Below are 21,397 nucleotides of genomic sequence, written 5' to 3' on the forward strand. Positions count from 1 at the left end.
ATATAAGATTGGAAGTAATCCTATTACATAGAACACAAAGAAAATATACTTAAAAGTCAGGTTACTGGTCCATGTCAGAGAACCATCAAAGAAATAAAAATTATATTCTAAAATCTGAAAAGCCTTTGAGGGTCTGTGTGCTAACAAGATGATATTAGGTAAGGACTAGTTATAAAAGAATACAGGAAATTCATTTCAACTACCAAATATAAAACAGTGCTTGAGTTGATAAGATATGGTTAGCATGCAATAGTGGCTGAAATTTTGAGAATAACCAACTACTTTCTTAATTGGATTTATGGCCCTCTCTATAAGACAGAACTCATCCCTGGCACTATTTATGTGGATAAAAATTCTTAACTAGATATGGTTAAGGTAAGGTCATAGGCCATAGAGGACAACCTATAATCTAATATTCTGCAAAATGTACATAGTATTAGTCTGTTTCATAAATACTTATATTTATACTCATATATTAGTGCATCTCTTATTCCTTTTCAGAGAACCAATTTCTTTGTAGAAAATATGACTGCAGAACGAACAGCCCTAAAATCTCAGAGGTCATCACAGAAGAAAATTCTAAAATAGTATAAGAGGCAGAGATAGTAGGTGGCAAACAGTAAAAATGTTTGGGAGACACAATAGGCAGTTACACATATAAACCCACAACAACTGTGACTCTGTGCAACATAAAATTTCAGCCTAGACAGAACAGGAGTCCTGAGATCACATCCCTTGCTAAGAAGCTATGGGTAGGCAAATGCTGGTTGCTGGGAGAGGAACATTCACTTTGCTTCAGCAAGAAAGCCACTGAGCAGTCGTCCATGCCCCAGGAGACTGTTCTACAAGCATGCACATACAGGTAGCACCAAGTGGACTTAGGGAGTTCTAAAAAAGGCACATGGTTTTGGCAGGGAATATTGGGGACAAACAGGGAAAAATTGGAGGGAAGTGAAGTAAGGGTAGCTCTTACTAAAACATTTTATATATATATATATAAATTGTGATAAAAGAAAAAATAGCTTTGTGTTTTACCCTGTGGTTAGCTGGCTAGTGACATCATTTGCTACCAACTAATTCTTAATATGCCAGAAAAAAAGCATGTCAATATTATAAATATAACATACACAATCTGCAAACTCAATGAAGCATTTGCAAAAACAATGAATTAAAGTGAAATCTGTGATTTCAAATACAATATTGAATGATAGCATATGTGAATATAATTGATGTCCTAATAACGAAGTTACATTTCATCTATGCTTTCCCTTCTCCAGTAGAATAATCATGAAATACAAAACAAGTCCTTGTAAACTGTACAACACCACAGTGAGTGCATCAAAGTGAAATTTGAAGTTCAGTCTTTGCAACTCCAACCTTCAAGTACCTCCTCTGTAACGGTCCCATGAAGGGAACACCCAGCATGTAAGTTTTAGTGGCCAGTACATTTCGAAGGCATCTGTCGTTTTAATTACAATGCCTTCCTACAAACTCTGTAGGAGCTATTATGGACTGAGAAAACACAAATAGAGTTCAGTTCTTTCACTCTGAGTTTTGCTTTTGGGGTTATACCAAAAGGAAAACAGTGCCACCTAATGTTAGCTATCATGGTCATGGCTCTGGAAGTTTATATAATAACAGGAAAAAGTACACTTTTCAGAAAGTATTTCTTGGCAAATTTTATGGCCAATTAAACCACAGTTTGAGATTCACATAAAAGAGAAATTCTGTAGTTGAGGATACATTTCTGTAACAATTAGAATGGCTTTAGTGGCATTGTTGTCCGGTCATTTGCTTAAAGTTTGATGGGAGTTACACCCACCACCTCCCTTGGAATTTAAGGATAAAGATGGTGGGTGTGACTTCCATTCCTTGTCCTGGGCAGATATTTTGATTAAACATTTGTATGCTGAACTCTTCTATATGATATGACCTGTGACATACAGTATTTAAATGAGAAGCATATTTAAAATAATAAAATGATTAAAGGAGGAAATTATCTACTGCTGTTTGTATTGAGACGAGATTTAATATATCCTATGCTGGCCTCTTAAAGTCACTGAGTTGAAAAGAATGACCATGAACTCCTGACCCCCATGTCTCCACCTCCTAAGTGCTACAATTATGAACTGTGACTGGGGATGGGGAAGGGGTACAGGGATTCCAGCATGGGAAGTAACACTCTGGCAACGTAGCTACACCCCAGCCTCAACAGTCCCTTTTTATGGTATAGAGAAGACGCATTGTGATTATAGAAGATTGAAAGACGTTCAAAGAAGAGAGGGATGAATAAGTGGCTTCAAAAATAATTACTCTTCATTTCAGTACTATTTGTTCTTTAAATTGTTTTATATTCCTGAGTTTTTGCCCTCATGTTTGCTTGTGTATCACATGCTTGCCTGGTACCCATGGAGGCCAGAAGAAAAAGAGCACACCCCTCAGGAGTGGCGTTATAAATAATCCTTATTTTCCATGTGGGTCTAGAAACTGAAAGAAGGTCATATTGAAGAGCAGCCAGTTCTCTTACTGCTGGACCATCTCTCCTGTCCCTAGGCTCTTTGTTTTCTTAAAACAAAGTCTTCATAGAAAGCATCAGCTACTCTCAAACTGAACTCCTCCCCAATCCCCTTATAGAACATTGAGATGACAGTCAAATATCACCGTTGCTTGGTTGTATTCATTGTTTTCTCATTTGTGTGGCAAAATATATGACAAGAGGAAGGGTTTATTGTGACTAAGTGTTTGGGGATACAATGTGTCATGGTGGTTGTGGATGAGGCAACTGGCCACACTGCATCCATATTAAGAAAGCAGAGCAATGAATGCTGGAGGTCAACCCACTTTCTTATTTTAATTCATTCCAGAACACAAGACAGTGAGGATATGCACTCCTCATGCTGGGAGGCTCTTCCAAGCCACTGATTCTTGCCTCCTGGATGGTTCCAGATCAAGTCAAGTTGACATGGAGATAAACTAACACACCAGTCCAGTTCTGGACTATTCTTTACAACTTTTTGTGGATATAGTGTATCTAGTGCTTGGTAGATAATCCTGCAAAGTTTGTTCTCAATCTTAAAAGAGAATTTGATTTTTTTCAACCTAGCAATCATAAAATTTACTCTTTATTTTAAAATGTTGAGCAGTCACGTAATTGTCTCATATTTATGCAACTTCACCCACTCAGCCAATTCACCATCCCACCATATCTTATTTTAAAATATATTTTTAGTAAATTTTACATCAGATATCCTGCATATCAGATAGTTACATTGCATTCATAATAGAAACAAAGTTACAGTTATAAAGTACCAACAACATAATTTTATGATTGGAGGTCAGCACAACATGAGGAACTGTATTATAAGGTGGGGCATTAGGAAAGTTTAGAATTACTGGTCTAAGGGTCAAGAGAAAATTCCAGATGTTTTTATAAGAAAACGTGAAAAGAACAAAGGGTATGAGACAAGCTGGCCACAGTCATAGAAATATTGGGAGAAGAACCATAGAGAAAGACCAAGGTGATGAGCAAGCAGGAGGAAGAGAGCAAGCAGCTCAAATAAATCACATAAGGAAACCCAGGGAAAATGTTGTCTGTGTCATGACTGAGGTAACCTCTGTGTTTGTCTCTTTGTTTATTTTCTATAAATGGATGTAACCATCTTGCTTCAAAACCAGTCCAAATCCTACTACGCTGAAAGGAAGTCCTCATTGACTTGTTGGGAGTAGATGGTGCCGTTCTCTCACATCAGAAAACTCAGTGCTGCTAAGAAAACTTAACTGTGTTCTTGTGGTACCATTGGTAGGATGGCCTTGGGCTAAGCCAGGAATGCCCCATAAATTTTCTGCTGACTGAGATACAAGGGGACAGAAGACTGAGCCTCATTAGTCTATCAAATTCTTGTACCTGAAAAGGGGACCCAGGTAGAAGACCCACCAAGTGTCTAGTTCTATGAGACAGAACATACTAAAGTACAGGACCTTCGTGTCATGTGTATTGGTGTCACATACCTCCTCTTCCACTTCTTCATGTAGACAAAACCATAACTGATTGCTTCTCAAAGGTTCTTTAGACATCATAACTCCACGTCCAGTGGTTTGAATTTCTCAACTTTGATATCTCTTCATAATTCTTCATTTCTACTACATGCTTTATGTCTAGAGTCATGAGTTGGTTAGCTGTCTGCCCTGCTCTCTTGCTCTCAAAACACACTTCAAACATGTCATAATCTTCCATAGTAAAGGCAGACATTGTCCATGGTGCACAAAATATGGTTAGTAGAATCTGTGATCTCAAATTGGGTATGCAGGCCAACATTGACTCCAGACTGGCCAATGATCTTGTGTAAGCCCATCACTGACAAGTCCCTGTGAATATACTGATGAAGACACTTGCATAAGATCATGAGCAGTAAGGAGATGGGGAGAACTGGACTGGGATTGAGCCAAGCAGTACCTGAAAGAGCAATATGGATGGGTGAAACAGGGCCAGGATAGTAAGTCACACACACCAGGCATGGTGCTGAAGGCTCCTTCACTACCTGGGGCCTCTGATATTTTATATGTTAACTTAATGAATGTCAGAACCTACAACTTCCCATGAGTTATTTGTCTAATTAGAATTCAGACCTTTGTTTATAATTTTAATATTATCATAATATATCTTCCAATGTATTATTTAAACTATCATGCCTCGGATTTTCTACATTCTCATATAATTGACTATGACTTGAAAACTTTTGACAGGGCCTGGTTTTATGGTTTCATTTTAAAGGTAATTTAATCTTCTTTCATTTTTTCTACCATAATGAAATAAATTTAAATTAGCATATGGGAAACCTGAATGCCTGCTGCTACTTGATTAAAGGGTATGAGCCATCCATTTTCTTAAGACCATCCTTTCCCCGTGGAACAGAGCTATATGTACTGATCAGAAATATTTCATGAATCGTTTGATGAATTTTCACAAGGTAAAATATCTTTCTAGCCAGCAGCTAGTTTAAAGAGAACAGCATTAGTTATTCGGAACACTCACTCATTCTGAACTTTCTGCTCAGACTTCCTACATAGATTGTAGCTACTGTATGTTGTAGCTACTCTATATGCTGAAATCTACCCCCTCTCTCTCTCTCTCTCTCTCTCTCTCTCTCTCTCTCTCTCTCTCTCTCTCTCTCTCTCTCTCTCACATACACAAACACACACACACACACACACACACACACACATACACACACTCACCGGGGAAAACATCTTTCTGAATTACAGTACTACAGATGACAAATGGCCATTTAATTTAGGGAATCAGACAATTTCATGTCTGGTTTCTTTAAAAAAAATTTTTAGGAGATTCATCCATGTTGATCATGTAGTTACAGTCTCTTTGTAGCCTTTATCCACTGTTTAAATATGCAGTATTTATTTATACCACAAGGAAGGGAAAGGAACTCATTGACCAAGCACAATAAGTCACCTGCTTTTTCAACCAGACTATAGTGAAATACAGCAATGCAAACTTAGTCAAAGATTTTCTAGGCTTGCTTTTGCACGACAAAGTCGTAACTGAGTAATTGTGGCAGAGACCACATGACCTACAGAACCAAAATAGTTTACTATCAAATCTCCCTCAAATAGTGGCTGCTTTTGGTTCTGTCCTGCATGTGATGGGTATTTGGTCTGTCTTTTATGATCAGCATTGCACAAGACGGTAGTATAGATCTCTTTCATAAATATATGGACATTATTCTCCTGCCAAATCAAAGAAACCTACTTCAGTATTTCTGAATGTGTTCAATTTTATCAGATTGTATTTCCAACAGCCAAGCAGGTGTGCTCCATTGATCTATCTGTATTGAGGGTGAGTTGGGTATGTCTTTTCACTTTAAACATTCTGTTGGGTGTGTGTCATAATATAATCCTGGTTCTGTATGTCTTTAACAATTAATAACTAAGCTTTTAGTCTTTCAATTATTCTCCTTCATGAAGAATGTGTCTTTTCTGTTTCCTGATTGGGTGATCTTTCCCTTTTTAATGGAAAGTACATGTGATTCCATTGTAGATGTGTTTAAGCAAAATATTGCCCCCCGACTGCAATTTTCTTTCTCACTCCATTAATTACCTCTTAAAATAATATAAATTATTGATTCTACTACAATCCTCTTTGCTCAGCTAAGAGTTCTTGGATATTTGGAAATGCTGGTATCCTCTTTAGGGAATTTTACCCTACTCCAACTTTTTCTTGCAAAAATCCGACACATTTTCTTTCAAGTGGTCTATTTCTTATCTAGATATCAAATATGACCGAAGGTGAGGGTTACACTCAGTGAAAGAGGAAGCATAAAATTAAATTCATCCAATAGTATTAAATGAAAGCAAAAGTCTTTCTTCTGATACACTGTAGTGTTATCTTTTCCATGTTCAAGGTTAATGCTCTCATTATCCACATTCATCTTCTTTATGTATGGACTGATTTTTAGGTAACTATTAATTAATTGATTATTAATTTATAGCCCTTGAAATAGAATCTAGGTCCTTGAACAGGCTCGAGCTCTAATATTGAGCTACCGCCTTACTCAAATTCTCAAATAGATTGAATTGATACTTACATTAGTTTGTTAAATTTTAGTGCCCATATGACATACAACCTCTGACATTTCCATAAAATAGTCTGAATATTTTGTAAAATAATACTTTGTTATGTGTGCACAATATATATGCCAGGTGCCCTTGGAGACCACAAGATGAACTCTTGGGACTGGAGTGATAGATGATTGTGAGCCATCATGTGGGTCCTGAGAACTGAACCCAAGTTCTCTAAAAATACAGCAAGTTCTCTTTACCAAGTGCTCTCTCCAGACCCATCATAGAGAATTTTGCAGAGCTATTAATTTTTACTAAATATTTCCTGTGCTGCCTTTAACTTATTTTCTACCTCTGTGACTCTAGGCAAGGTCGAACAATCAATATGTGTGATCAGGCTTCAGACTCAACTGCAATTTTTCAGCTAAAGCAATTGAAGACAAAAGATAAAAGTATTATAAGTATTCTCTTCACCTCTGTCCTCATTGCAGAGTTGAAGGAACAAGAGGCATTTATAAACCTTTATTCCTAAGCCACCTCAAAATATTTCCTGGAGTCGCCAAACCTAACAGAAAATGTGCAAGAGGAGAAAAATCACTGAGATTTTTGAGAGCACTACAGCTCCCATACTGTGCTATTCTGACTAATTCAATTATTTCTGGTAGTGATTTATTTCTAAGAGAAAAGTGTCACTATCTATTGAAGTCTAATTATATTCTAGCCAGAGAAGTAGATGCCTTATTTATGACAATAGCCATTTCCCTTCGATAGATTATGTTGTCACTGGTGTGAAGCCAATGCTGGTAGATAAAGATAATATATGCATAAAGAGAAAATGTAGCCAACTTGTCAGATTTTTTACAAAGCATTGCGGCTTTCATTTCACATAGATGCAAAGGCTTTCGGCACTCCATGAACGTCTCTGACTGGGTCCTTGTGGCATCTCCAGTGACCATAAATTAGTCAGCATCTTAGGGAGGTTTTAGTTGCTATTTCTGCCAGGATATTTTCTTTCCCTTCTCCCGAGTCAATAAAACCTCAACTAACTCAGCATTAGAGTTCTTCACAAGTGATTTTCATTCATTGTTTGGAAATATTCTGTAATCCTCTTGATCTTCCCTATTCACTATCACACATTGTGCCAGACTGAACAGGATGCTCTATAATTATCCACATTTTATTTTTCCCGCATTCCAGGAGCAATACTGCATACTTTGCTGAACTCTCATCTGTGTATTTTGTCTTCTTTCCTGTATGAAATAGTGCACTGGCAGGCTAACTTGGTGATTCACACTGTACAAGAAAATACTACACACATCACTCTTTCTAACTACTTTGGGGATAAGAGTAGCCACTGAAGTTCAGACAATATATTGTCATAATGTGCTGTAATATGGTTCAGTCAAAGTAGCATTAAAATAATCTTGAGCAACAAAGCATCTACCTTCTGAAATCTCCTTTTAATGTCAAAGATCAGTGTGATTATTCATACTATGCCTCTGTAATACGATTTGTAACAATTATTTTCTCGGGAAAAAGTACTGGGGCATAAGTGACAGTTGCCAGGTAAAAGTCACCTTGTGATAAAAATAGGATATACAAATCAATACAGGTCTACTCACATACCATACCCAAGAGGAGCCACAATGAGGACCGCATATCAATAGTGTAGCAGAAACCATAGGCTTCAAACCAGACTAATGACTCACTACAATGAACACTTTCAAATAAGATGTATAGATTAAAGGGTATACATTATCAGGCACTGTGTCACACTACAGCTTCCATGAGCAGATTTTTCTTTTCTTTTTATTTTCATTTTTCTTTTTTTTAAATTTTATTTTGTTTTATCTTGGGGGTGGAAGGTTTCAAGGGCATAGGGTTGATATGAGGGGATAGAGATATGTGTGGCATCAAAATGTATGATGTGTTATCCAAAATTAATAAATAAAGAGTTAAATGTAAGGAAAAAAATTAAGCAATCAGGAATATGTGGTTCCATATAAAAGAAGATTCATTTTTCTTTTTTTAAAAAGAACAAAAATAGGAAAGAAATACAATTTTAAGAATTATCTTGGACCAAGTGATAGCTTAGGAAGGGCAACCTCACTGTTACTATAGAAACCCACATAGAGAGAGGCATCTCTCTTTGTGCTTTCATCCTATTGCTTTCAAATCCCTAGAAGGTTTGGGCACAGTGCTTTAAATTAGTTCCCAGCAACCTTGGTTACATTGTCTGAGGATAAGTAATGGGATCAGGGGGTGGGCTTGACCACTGTTCCATGTCAGGTACTGAGACCCCACAGCAAGTGAAGACAGCAGCTGAGGAGAGAACAGATTTCTAAGAGATGAGTTATAAATTAATAATAATAAAAAGTAAAGCCCATCGTATGCTGCACCTGAGGAAGCAAAGCAAACTGTGTCAGTTCCACTCCTTTAAACCAACCCACAACGACCCTTAAAGGATGACAATATCATTAAAAAGAGGAGATTTAAGAATGAACCTTTTGGGAAAAATGATAATTATATGTATCCATACCCAGTGATTTCTTATACTTAAGTGTCTGTCAGACACTTAAGGAAACTCAGGAATAGCACAAAATCTTAGGAAGGTTAATAGCACCAACAAATGGGTGGAAAACACAAAGATCAGAGGAAATTGCTTGCAAGATTGTTTTACATTGGGCTGGAAAGACAGTTCGGTTCTTGAGAGCACTTCCTATTTTGGCCTAAGATCTGACTTTGTCTTATGAGTTGTCACCTGTATGGCCACTCAGAACTTCCTGTAACTCTAGTTGCAGAGAATCCAGTTCCCTCTTTTATCTCCATGGGCTCATACATGCATGTGGTGTCTGTGCATATACTCAAAAACACACATACACATAAAATAATAAATATTCTAAAAATAAGATTGCTTTAGAGAATATATGTAATATAAACATATGTACATGAATTTATACGTTTTATATGTAAATTTGTATTTATAATCAGAAAACATTCCTCACCCTTATTTTTTATGGATCTCTCTAGAAACAAATGTGATATATGTTTATACATTAGTCACTTGATTATTATATTATTATTATTATATTGATTACAATGTTTCATTGTACTTCTAGGTGTACATAGATGGCTGTTTTGATAGTTCTTCTAGTACCGTAGTGCTGCAATAACATGTATCTTGGATCTTTTGAGTAAATCGTGAAGTTAATGTAAGGCAGAGCATAATGTCATATAAACGAAATGTCTCTTTATGGACACTCCCTGGTCATTTGTACCTTAAACACACAATTTGGTTCTGTTCCTACAGATTTCATTACACCTGTCTGTAATTAAACACATATTAGGACAACCAAGGAAGGCTTCTGTGTATAGATGTGGATACACAAGACCTCAGAAGGCCTAACTCAGTGTGCAGTTCTAATTATATTTATCTATATCTCATTTTATATACCAAATATTACATGTGTCCAAACTCTGAAATGAATAAAATTTTAGACAATGGATTGCTCTTCTGGTAAGCATTTTTCTTTGGTTTTATGGCTATTTTTAAATTAAGACTGTCAGCCATACATACATGCTTTCATGAACTCTCTCTACCTCTCCCTCCATTGTAATTCATTTCCTATTCCTCTCTTTACTTTCCCCTCCCAAGTCCATGTCCTCTGCTTTTCAACCCACTGGGTTCCACTTTTTACTGTCAATATGTACATGAGTATAGGACAGTTTACTAGAGCATGTGAGACCTCACAGAACCTGTATCCTGGAAGATAACTGTCTCTCCCTCCCCTAGTCTATCAATAGCCTATAGATCTCAGCTACGGGGTAGGACCCCATGAGACCATCCATATCCATGATTGGATTTTGGCTCCTCTCTGAAATGGATCCCATGCATTCAGCCACAGCCACTGTGAGTCCATAGTCCTGGAAAGTTCTAAAGAAAAAAGAATCATCAATAGTCTTATTTATCTGTGAACTCAGTGAGGTAGAATAATGACTGATTTGGCAAGAAATGTCCACTGGTACAAAAGTGGTATGAATTTTATAGGATTAACCAATAACTCTAAATTTAAGTCCATCTCTGCAAGAAGGAACTCACAAATCATGCTTGCTACCATTGAGTACAAATTGGGACAAAATGCTTGACTAGGTCTTAGGTGTTGGGGGAGAACCTAATAAATATCCACTATTTATAGAACAGAGCAAATGTTTTCATTTGTACAAAGGGCTTGAATTTGTGCCAAAGATATACATAGATTTGTTCTTAAGAACAAAGCTGAGGATGAATAAGATTGCAATGAAATCCACCTCACTATATCAATAATTCTAGGCCAATAGTCCAAAGAAGCACATTCCTTTCTGTCTAGGCTGCTCTTCATTTCTTTAACAAAAAGCGAATGATAGAAACTATTTTTAAGCATTTCTTTCTTCATGTTTTCTATAAATATCAAGGAAATGAAACACAACATATGATTTGTACTTAAAGACTTTCTCTAAATTTGCAAAAAAATTATTTCTTCCAATGAAATAATATTATTTCCTTCAGAGCAGACCAGAGCCCTCCCTCTATTTTACATCAACTCCATTTAATATAGTCACAGTACCATGAAAAGGAAAAGAGGGATGGAAACTGAGTGAGTCTTTTATATTAAAAGATTAACATTTCAGATCTCTTTGGGTTTTTTGCTTGAAAATTAAACATTTTTCAACGTGAACTTTGTTCATGAGCACCTCTGACCCCAAAGTGACATTGGCATCTTTCGGGTTTTGTAGCCATCATCCACAGAGCAGGGGACGACAAAATCCTGAAATAGGAATACCAACAAGCAAAGAACGGCTAAGGCTTTCCATGCTTGTGTTGATCCAGTCTTATTTCTGCTACTTTATCAACAAGAAAATCTATTCAAGAAGGGCTGTAAAATCTCCTGATCTCACAAAATAGAAGCAAGATATATTTACTAAATCCTGTTTCACACAGAGTTGCTAATATTGAAGCTAAAAAAAAATTTAAGTACTGAAAACTCACCCAGTCTATTTTTCTATTTTTGAGATTTCTTAAAAATCGACATTTATATAAGCACTGTGAATCACAAATGTCACGAGGCTTATTCTTGTGAAAAGATGCTCTCACAATTAGCCTCAAAATGATTTTAAATCCAGAATCTTTTGTTTTTGAAATATATGCTCAGATAAGTATCTGGTAATTCTCATTTGTGAAATCAACCTTACATGAAAAAGATACCTTCAATTACACAATGTTGCCCAAACTAGAACAAACCACACACATTATCATTTCTAAATACTACTGCCAACTTTACAATCTGTTCAGGCTGAATCTCCAATCCATTTTGAAGTACAAGGTAAATCAAAAAATTATGGCACTACATATTGAGATTTAAAAAAACAGTAAAATCAAAACTGAAATTACTATAGTTTTAAATAATCCATAAAATTAGGTATGTTATGTAAATTATATAGCTAAAATATTTATGCATTTTCTGTACAATTTTATAAATGTGATGTATACTTTTCTATGATACATATATTTACATGTATTATATATTTATGTATATATATTGTACCTATGAAAAATAATACATGATATATAAATACATAATTGTGAATGCAATATTTGTGTGTGTGTATATGTGTGTGTGTGTGTGATTAAAATGTAAATATACTTGTATGCCTTCAAAACCTGAATTAGTGGTTGAGTCTGAATGTTGGTGATAAAGATAACAGGTGCTAAACTCAAAAGGATTTAAATATACATAAAAATTGAAATAGCACTTCAAAGTTAAGGATGCTCTGTCTAGGTAGAAAACCCTCCCTAATTGTATCACTTCTGCAACAGCAGTAATTAAGTAGTTTGTAAAATTTGACTTTTTTCCATTCTCACAATGAATTGAAATTCACCTAAGCTGTCATTTGAACTTGGCAAATCAGTGTGCTTTCAAGATTATGTGTCCTCTAACTTAGTTTGTAAGGAAAAGAATAAAGAGATTTTGTGCTCACCCCCCCCAAAAAACAACTATGAACACTAAAAGTAATTAAATTTTCAAATGCAGACTCCCTCCCATCTTACTGTTACCCTCAAATATAAATTCATTAGAAACTTTATTTTCCTATATGCAATAAATCACCAAATATTTCCATGTGACATCAAAATAATTTATTTTTAATCAGTCATTTGAACTGATACACTCCAATCATGGAGTCTTAAGAAAAATGTGGGTTCAAGGAGGTTACATTTTTCCCTCAAATCACACACTCCAGTCTGATGGCAGAGTCTAAATTCTTTCTTTAATGCCAAAGTCAGACTTTTATTTTTAAATGGTCCAGATGAGGCTCCCCGGGAGATTTAATGAACATTTGCAATTTTCTATATTTTCCCATAGATTTAAAAAAGCCATGTATTTATGACTGAAATTATATATTTCAGATTACCTAAAACACCAAGAGTATGGAGATATTCTGTTACTGACTAGAGAGTTTGAGCACAAAAATGGAACCTAGAATAAAAAAAAGAATTGGTAACTTCTGAGGGAAGGACAAGGAGTAAAATTTTGTTACAGAGAAGCGTACTTTGTTTTTTGTAACTCAGTTCTGTTTGATAGGAATTTAGGTACACTACCTGTTAAATGTCCCGAGTTATATATGTATGTATTCATTAATCATATCTTATCATCTTTATCCATCACAATTTTGTGTTGGCTCATTATACAAAATATAAGGAAAGTGTGAAATCTTCCACTTGAATATAGAGTATTAGGAGCATACATATATATCCTTGATATGCTTTCTAAGTATTACAGAGCTTTATCTTTATAACGTGGTCCTAGTTTTCTATATTGATGATTTGTGTTAAAGTCTGATTTGACTATATTTTTGTAGATAGAACTCTCTTTAGATTAACATTGTAGTACCATTTTTAAAATTAATTTACTTTTGTTCTTTTTATTGATTTTATTGAGCTATACATTTTTCTCTGCTCCCCTCCCTTTCTCTACCCTCCCCTTCTACCCAATCCCATGGTCCCAATGCTTCCAATTTACTCAGGAGATGTTGTCTTTTTCTATTTTCCATGTAGATTAGATCCACGTATGTCTCACTTGGGGTTCTCACTGTTGTCTAGGTTCTCTGGGATTGTGAATTGTAGGCTAGTTTTCTTTGCTTTATGTCTAAAAGCCACTTTTGCGTGAGTATATATGATGCTTGTCTTTCTGGGTCTGAGTTACATCACTCAATATGATGTTTTCTAGATCCATTCATTTTTGCCTGAAAATCTCAAGATGTCATTATTTTTCTGCTGTGTAGTACTCCATTATGTAAATGTCCCACGTTTTCCTTATCCATTCTTCAGCCAAGGGTCTTTTAGGTTGTTTCCAGGTTCTGGCTATGACAAACAAAGCTGCTATGAACATAGCTGAGCACATGTCCTTGTGGTACAATTGAGCATCCTTTGGGTATATACCCCAAAATGGCATTACTGGGTTTTGAAGAAGGTTGTTTCCTAATTTTTTGAGAAATCGCCTTACTGATATTCAAGGGGCTGTACCATAGGCATCTTGAGATTTCAGTTATGGTCGTTCACTATTTGTAAGTTTCAACAACATGTATCATTCATTGTTTTTAGCCTATTATTTTCTCTTTTCTTGCTATGATTGAAGTTTCACATGACAGATCCTTATGGTGCAGAACATACTGTGCTGAATTTTAGTTTTTATTGTACTTTCTTGTTGCCTGTATTTCCACGAGTCATATGAGTAAACTTTTTGCATATGCCCTGTATGTGTTTCCACACCACTCATTTTTTTTATTTCAAATCATGATAAATTTGTAAGAAATTTTAATTAATAATATAAAAAGATCCTATGTACCTCTGGTGTAGGTTTTTTTCCAAAGGGTCAATCTTAGAAAACCACAGAGCATAACAACCAGGACTTTGACATTATACTTTGACATTATTTACAAAGATTTTTATCATGGTAAGAATATTGCACATTATTAAGTACATTTTTTATTCCATCTCCTCATTCTTTAATTCATGGCAAATAATAATCTTCTTTTATTTCTACAATTTCTAATGTCAAAAATATCATTAAAGTAAAAGTAAAATCTATATATTTTTTTGAAATTTCTTACCAAATAATATGTGAAATGTCACCAATTTGTTGGTTGCATCTATAAAAGGTAAGATTTCTGAATAGCATCCAATGATTTGGACGTGCCAATGGCCTGCAACAATTCTCATGGGAAAGTATCCTTAAGGTGTTTCAAGGTTGATTCTTGGCTGGGATATAGTGCTGTCAGCATCCATGAGGGCTGAGGATCAATGATCAGTATTCCAAAAATCAGTAAAAGAATAAAAAGCTAAAAATATCCATTCTGCAAATACATGTACTCTTGCTGTGATCATAAATTTTGATTTCTCTGAGATAAACTTTTACTCACATGTCCTACAATGAATGAGTATACTAAAGAAATGAGCAGTCTGTTTTTATTTTGTGCAGGTGGCTATCTCATTCATCCACGGATTACATTCTGTAAGTCATCTCAATTCTCTCTATTCTTGCCAAAATTTTCAAATCACCATTTTTTGTATGTTTTACGCACACTATTTTGGCAAATTCATAATATTCAATTGTGAATGAAATTTCCATATCTCCAGGGATTGGTAATTTCAGCATGTTTTATTTACGTGATTCATACTGGTAATTTTAGAACTCTGTGGAGATACCGGACATTAATGTTGGTTATGAGCCTGTAATGACCCTTTGATCATCATGCTAGAGGCCGCTTCTTCCATGGGCAGATGGGTTTTGGGGCTGTTTGTAAATCAGGGTTTTCTCCTTTGTTATGAGAATGTAGCTTAATGCCTGATTAATCCATGCAAGGCTTCAGAGCTAGTCAGTGCTATCCCCACAGAAGAGCTCAATGTGAAACAAGGCCAGCTTCCTACTTCCTCAGCAGAGGGACTGAGCCAAAGCCTCCTGAAGAATTTTTAAAATAAGATACGCCCCCTCCTCTCTGACTCTGTCTCTGTCTCTCTCTGTCTCTCTTTCTCTCTCTCTCTCTCTCTCTCTCTCTCTCTCTCTCTCTCTCTCTCTCTCTCTCTCTCTCTCTGTGTGTGTGTGTGGGGGGGTGCGCGCATGTGTGTGTGTGTGTGTGTGTGTGTGTGTGTGTGTGTGTGAAACTGTGTGCTGCTTATTTGTTATGGGTATGTGCACGGGGTTGCATGTGTACAGATATGACCACGTATGTGGAGGCCCGAGACTGATGTGAAGCATTTTTATTCAATTAGTCTGCATTTTATATATTCAGGCACACTCTCATTGAACTTTGAGCTCAATCAATTCTTGCAAGTCTAACAAGCCAGTTTGTCTCTTCGATCCTCAAATACAGCTTTTACATGGAGTCTGGGAATACAGTTCCAGTTCTCACATTTGCATGGTGAGCATTTGTTTGATGCAAGAAGTCTCCTCATTCTTCCTCCTCTTCTTTGAATATGACTCGTGAGGCTTGCATTTTGTTTTTTAATTGCCTTTTCAACTTTATTGGTCTTCTTAAAATTATTTATTTTACTGATTTTTCCACTACGGCAATTTTATTTTTATTTTCAAGTATTCCTTATTTCCTTATTATTCCTTTAGTGTTTGTTCTTTGGTTTATTTACTATTATAGTCCATGGTTCTATAAAGTAATTGCCCCTCTGTTCCTCTCAAACATACTCTCGGGAATTGGCAACATGCAGCCTTTTCTCTTGTTTGAACCTCCAAGAAAGACATCTCCTGGTAGGGAAGATATCTCTAGTGAAAATGAAAGCATTTAGTGATTTAAATAATTACTTATACACTACTTCTCAAAAGGGAGTGCGAGTACTGGCCTAGCTTGTGTGTGAGAAATAGGTAGAGGGCAGGACTGGTGTTGGACAGTCCTGAATAGTCTACAATTTCTCTTTCGTGCATTATCCCATTCCCAACTACAAAAAGCATTGGCTTGTTCAGGCATGGGCATGAGGTCTTAAGAAAAGGAAGGGAAGGCTAGAAGTCCTTTGAAGGCTAAGCTCAGAACTGGCACACTGTGTCTGCTGCCGCATGCTTTTGATCAAGACAAGTTTAAGGGCAGCATGGATGTACGGACTGATAAGATTCCTCTGGTGACAAATCAAAGATTCATATTTAAAGGGACTTACATGGAGAGATAAGAAAAATCACAAAAGGTACAAAAACAGACAGATAGGAGGCCTGGAACAATTTTTAAAATTGCTCTATTATACCTGGGCATATTTATGAACTTATTATAATCTCTATTACCAGTAAATGGATATTTGGGAAAATAATATCTAGATTTTAATATCTAGATTCACTAGATATACTCTGAAGCATAGTTGACCTAATTTAGTTAGTCTAGTAATAATGTTGCAAGGAAGTCATTTTTCTTTGTGTACCTCTTTACTATACAGATTGGTTCAGCTGTGAATGAAAAATGTGTGTGTATGTGTGTATGTGTGTGTGTGTGTGTGTGCGTGTGTGTGTGTGCGCATGTGTCTGTGTGTGAAAGAGAGAGATAGAAAGAGAGAGAGAAATTAGGCAGTAATATCCATTCACATCTGCAGAAACACTCTGGGTAGGGTTCAGGCAGTTGCTTAGTGATCCCCTTTTGTCCCCAAAGCATTCCTGTAGCTGCAGACTTCCTCGTGTTTGCTTCTAGTGCATATGTCATGTAAATTTATTCCTTGACATGCAATTCAGGAAATTGAGTCTCTTTTATGAAGTTCACTGATTGTGAAGTCCACGAAGAGTTTATTGGGTAGTTTCCACTCAATCAGGCTGCCTGGTATAATTTTTCCCAAGGGACTGAAACCCCATGTTGCTATTTCTTTTCCAAGTAGCTCCACTTGCCTTGCAATCCTGGGGAATTCATGATTACCATCTCTGGTGACTTTCACAGACTTGTTATTAAATGGTTGTTTCTCTTCCTTGAATCTCTTAGCAGTGACTCCAGGAAAAAAAAAAAAAAAAAAAAAAAAAAAAAAAACACTGGCAAATTAAAGAAGATGGTTTAGTGTATGCTCCATTAAATACAGAACCATCAAGAATATTTGTCATTTTTCTTATATTCCACATCAGAAAAAAAAAATGTAATTCTGCTTGAAGTTTTTTCTTTTTTTTTTCTTTTTCTCTTGCACAAGGTACTCAAGCCACCTTAAAGTCAATCAAATTGACTACAGGTTTAAGACACTACACAACTACTTCAGAAATCTGCTTAAGTGGTGGAGTGTGCTACATTCAAAGGCCATGTGGTATTGCTTGGTGTTATTTAGCCCTTATGCTTTTTAATGTATCATTTCATAAATGTGATCGACTGATAAACAGATCAGCCAGTGTTTGTTAGTCTGCTGCTTTATGACTTGTGCCAAACTCTTCACATTCAGGTACATAGTTTAAAATGTTGATAGATGTGTCTCAGGAGAAGAGGAGGGTATGTCAGTGGTTCAGATTCATAAATTTCATGTGTGCATATTTTGCAATTTTGATCCAAGAAGGCCATATCCCAAGATTCCCTTTTTAAAAATGGTAGAACTCTATTTCTTTCATTTTTGAAACTATAAGTACACCGTACACCTTGTCCTGCTTCACAGTCCCTCCCTCCCAATTCTCCCTTAAATCCCTCTTTGCTCTCTTTCAAATTTCTGCCCCCCCTTTCATTCATTTCACTGTTGTTACAGGAATATATAAGTATTTTATATACATAGGTATTTCTAAATATAACCTTCTCAGTCTGTATAACATTATTTTTAATTATGCTTTCAGAGCCTTCTTGTTGGTATTGGATAACAACTTGATGTGTTCTTCACTGAAGGAGATGACGTCTCCAGATTGAAGCATTCCTTGGCCTAAGTAACTTTAAAACAGGAGAGCATGGACGGAGCTTTGCATTCATCCTTCATTTCAGCTGTCACTGAGGTCTTGCTACCGTCTTTTTTATTTGCATGCCCAGACTGAATGACTGTGGGCCTCATCTGTATCTTCTTTTTTTTTTTTTTAAAGATTTATTTATTTATTATGTATACAACATTCTGCCTCGATGTATGCCTGCACGCCAGAGGAGGGCACCAGATCTCAGTACAGATGGTTGTGAGCTACCATGTGGTTGCTGGGAATTGAACTCAGGACCTCCGGGAGAACAGCCAGTGCTCTTAACCTCTGAGCCATCTCTCCAGCCCCTCATCTGTATCTTCTATGTTAGGAACTACCTGTCTGTATGAAGATTGCAAGGAATGGTCAAATAGCGCAACACAAGCTACACAATCACTAGAGACTCTGCCAAGATGAGTGGACAAAATATCTTGTGCCTGCATCTTATTGGCCAAAGTACTGTCACAAAGCGCTAAATCAATGAAAGAAAAAAATGCAGTTCCAAACAGACACATGCATGGATCACATGCAATGGGTAAAGCAATTTAATTTCATTACACTGTAAGTACTAACATTTGGGATTATAGTAGAGTTGCGGACAGCAGTTTCTGGACAATTTTCTGAATGCCAGTTAAGCTACATTTTAAAGGACAAGTTATGCTTTGGAGACCATGAGAAGAAATTAAATCACTTAAAATCATATAAAGGGTTTAGTTATTGCCATGTTGCCTCTGAATTAAAACAGCTTCATGCTGTAATTTATGAGATATATTAAACATTCTTCATATAAAGAAGGACAAAGTGCATTCTCCCTCTACAAACTATCCCAATTCCTTATATTCCAACACTATAAAATTCTATCCTGTATTTAGTGATAAACATAAGAACAGTCTTTAAGGAAATAATATCGGACTCTGCCACTCTGATGTGCATCCAAATGTCACAAACACCAGCCCTGTATGCTGCTTCTAATTCCCCTTTGGCAATATCATTTCCTGTGTGATAGTCATGGAAACGCGAGAGATCCACCTCTCTGTGTGCAGATTTTCACATTGATATAACTACAGATCAGCATCTACAGAAGTAATTATTCTAAAACATTAGAAATATCTCAAATATTTTTTTTAAAAAAACACATTCAGGCTTGATTTAACAGATCAGGATTTGTGAAGTTGAAATTCTACCTTATGATTCAAATGGGATTCTACTAAGTGACTTAAATGTACGTTTGAGGTGGTGAAACACTTTTCTGGGAAATAAATGTGTTTTTTCTGTCACCAATTGACTGCCTTTTGTTAACGGATACACTCACCCTGTGGGAAATATTGGTTCATTGTTACATCAATGCTTGTCTTGGGGGCCTAAGATTAACTTTTTCTAGCTCAGTGTGAATCCATCTTCTTTCTCTCTGTGACTTCTGGAAGAGTCGATCATCCTTCGCATGTTCCACAGATGACTCAGGAATACATTTCTAAGGCAGCTGCCTTAAGAGGAGCTGCTGAACCAGACTGTTTTTCTGAGATCCTGCAATAAATAAATAACCATAACTGTCCCTTTTCTCTTTTCTAACTTTTCTGTGAATACTGGCCCCCCAAATTTTATACCCAGAAAAGTATAGCGTTCATATCCCAAGGAATCAAATGTCTATGATAGGTTTTGAAAAATAAAAGGAAAATAGAAAAGTCTGAGGTACTAGATACTTTTAAATCATTACTTATTAAAATACTTTAAGCTATTTAGTTGGTTAAAAATTACAATACTTTTAAACCTTAACCATTGAGTTGTAGTATTAATTGAGGTTCTCATTTTGGTTGGGAGCTTACGTTTTGAAAAGAGAAAAAATGATCTGAGGGACAAACAACAGGCTTATTTTGAAAACTGGAACTCTAAGTATTTTGTGCTGTCTCTGGTGTAAGTAAACTGAATATTTCTGATAACTTATTTTCTTCCAAAATATCTATTGGCAAATTCTTTCAATGAAGAACTAATACTGGCTTCCTCATAAAGTTATTCTCTCTACTTGGGATGTATGTATGATCTGTTACTATACATTCTTAAACTCATTTTATAATTATTATTTAGACCCATGCAGAGTATCTTACTGCTAATTTTCTTGACATTTTCCATAAATCAATGAATGTGTAGATGCTTTACTGAAGTGACCTTTAGGATGCAGTGCGATTTTCCTTGGTACACAAAGTGCTGATAAACTCAATCTCAAAATGCTACATGAATAAGGCTACTTAAGTTGGTTGCCTAGATTTGTGTCTGTGTCTAAAGAACATGTTCCTTTCTCTCTACAAGTTATGAAAGATATTTCATAAAGATTAGCTCTGTGTGAAACAATAATATTATATAATCAAGAGTCCGTTTTCTTAGATGCCCAACCCTGAAATCTGTTAGGCATTCTCTTGATTCATGATTGATGTCAATTGGGCCAATCCCACAGAAGATGGTGACAACACTGTCAAGGGGCCCTGAAGTTATATAAGAGGCTGAGCAAAACATATGGAGCAAGTTGATGAACACGGCCCTTTATGGGCTCTGCTTCAATTCCTGCTTCCAGGTTCCCGCCTGAGTTCCTACACCGACATCCTGTCATCTTGGACTGTGATTAGGGCATATAAGTTGAAGCAAACCCTTTTCTCTAATTCTTTTGTTGTGAAAAGATAATAGCAGTTGCTTACTATCCACTGATATCTTAGAATTAGATATTGGTAAGTTTCTATGGACTTACTAATTTCTGTCAAATTTTCAGCTCCCTTTGTCTTGATTGAGGTAGTAGTTATAATGAGAATTTATCTGATATAGAAACATTTCTGTCAATCTAGATTATTCTGTTTCCCCTAAAGCAGGAACATAATGTATCCTTAATGATGCCACCATTCATAATTAGTTTATGC

At 36.0% G+C, this 21,397-nt stretch overlaps 1 pseudogene; it reads right to left on the bottom strand.

The window, feature by feature from the left end:
* Positions 1 to 3,882: 3,882 nt before the first annotated feature.
* Positions 3,883 to 21,397, bottom strand: part of LOC119823774 — a 53,057-nt pseudogene continuing 35,542 nt past the window's right edge.

Source organism: Arvicola amphibius, chromosome 9, assembly GCF_903992535.2.
Source record: "Arvicola amphibius chromosome 9, mArvAmp1.2, whole genome shotgun sequence".
In the NCBI taxonomy this organism is placed as follows: Eukaryota; Metazoa; Chordata; class Mammalia; order Rodentia; family Cricetidae; genus Arvicola; species Arvicola amphibius.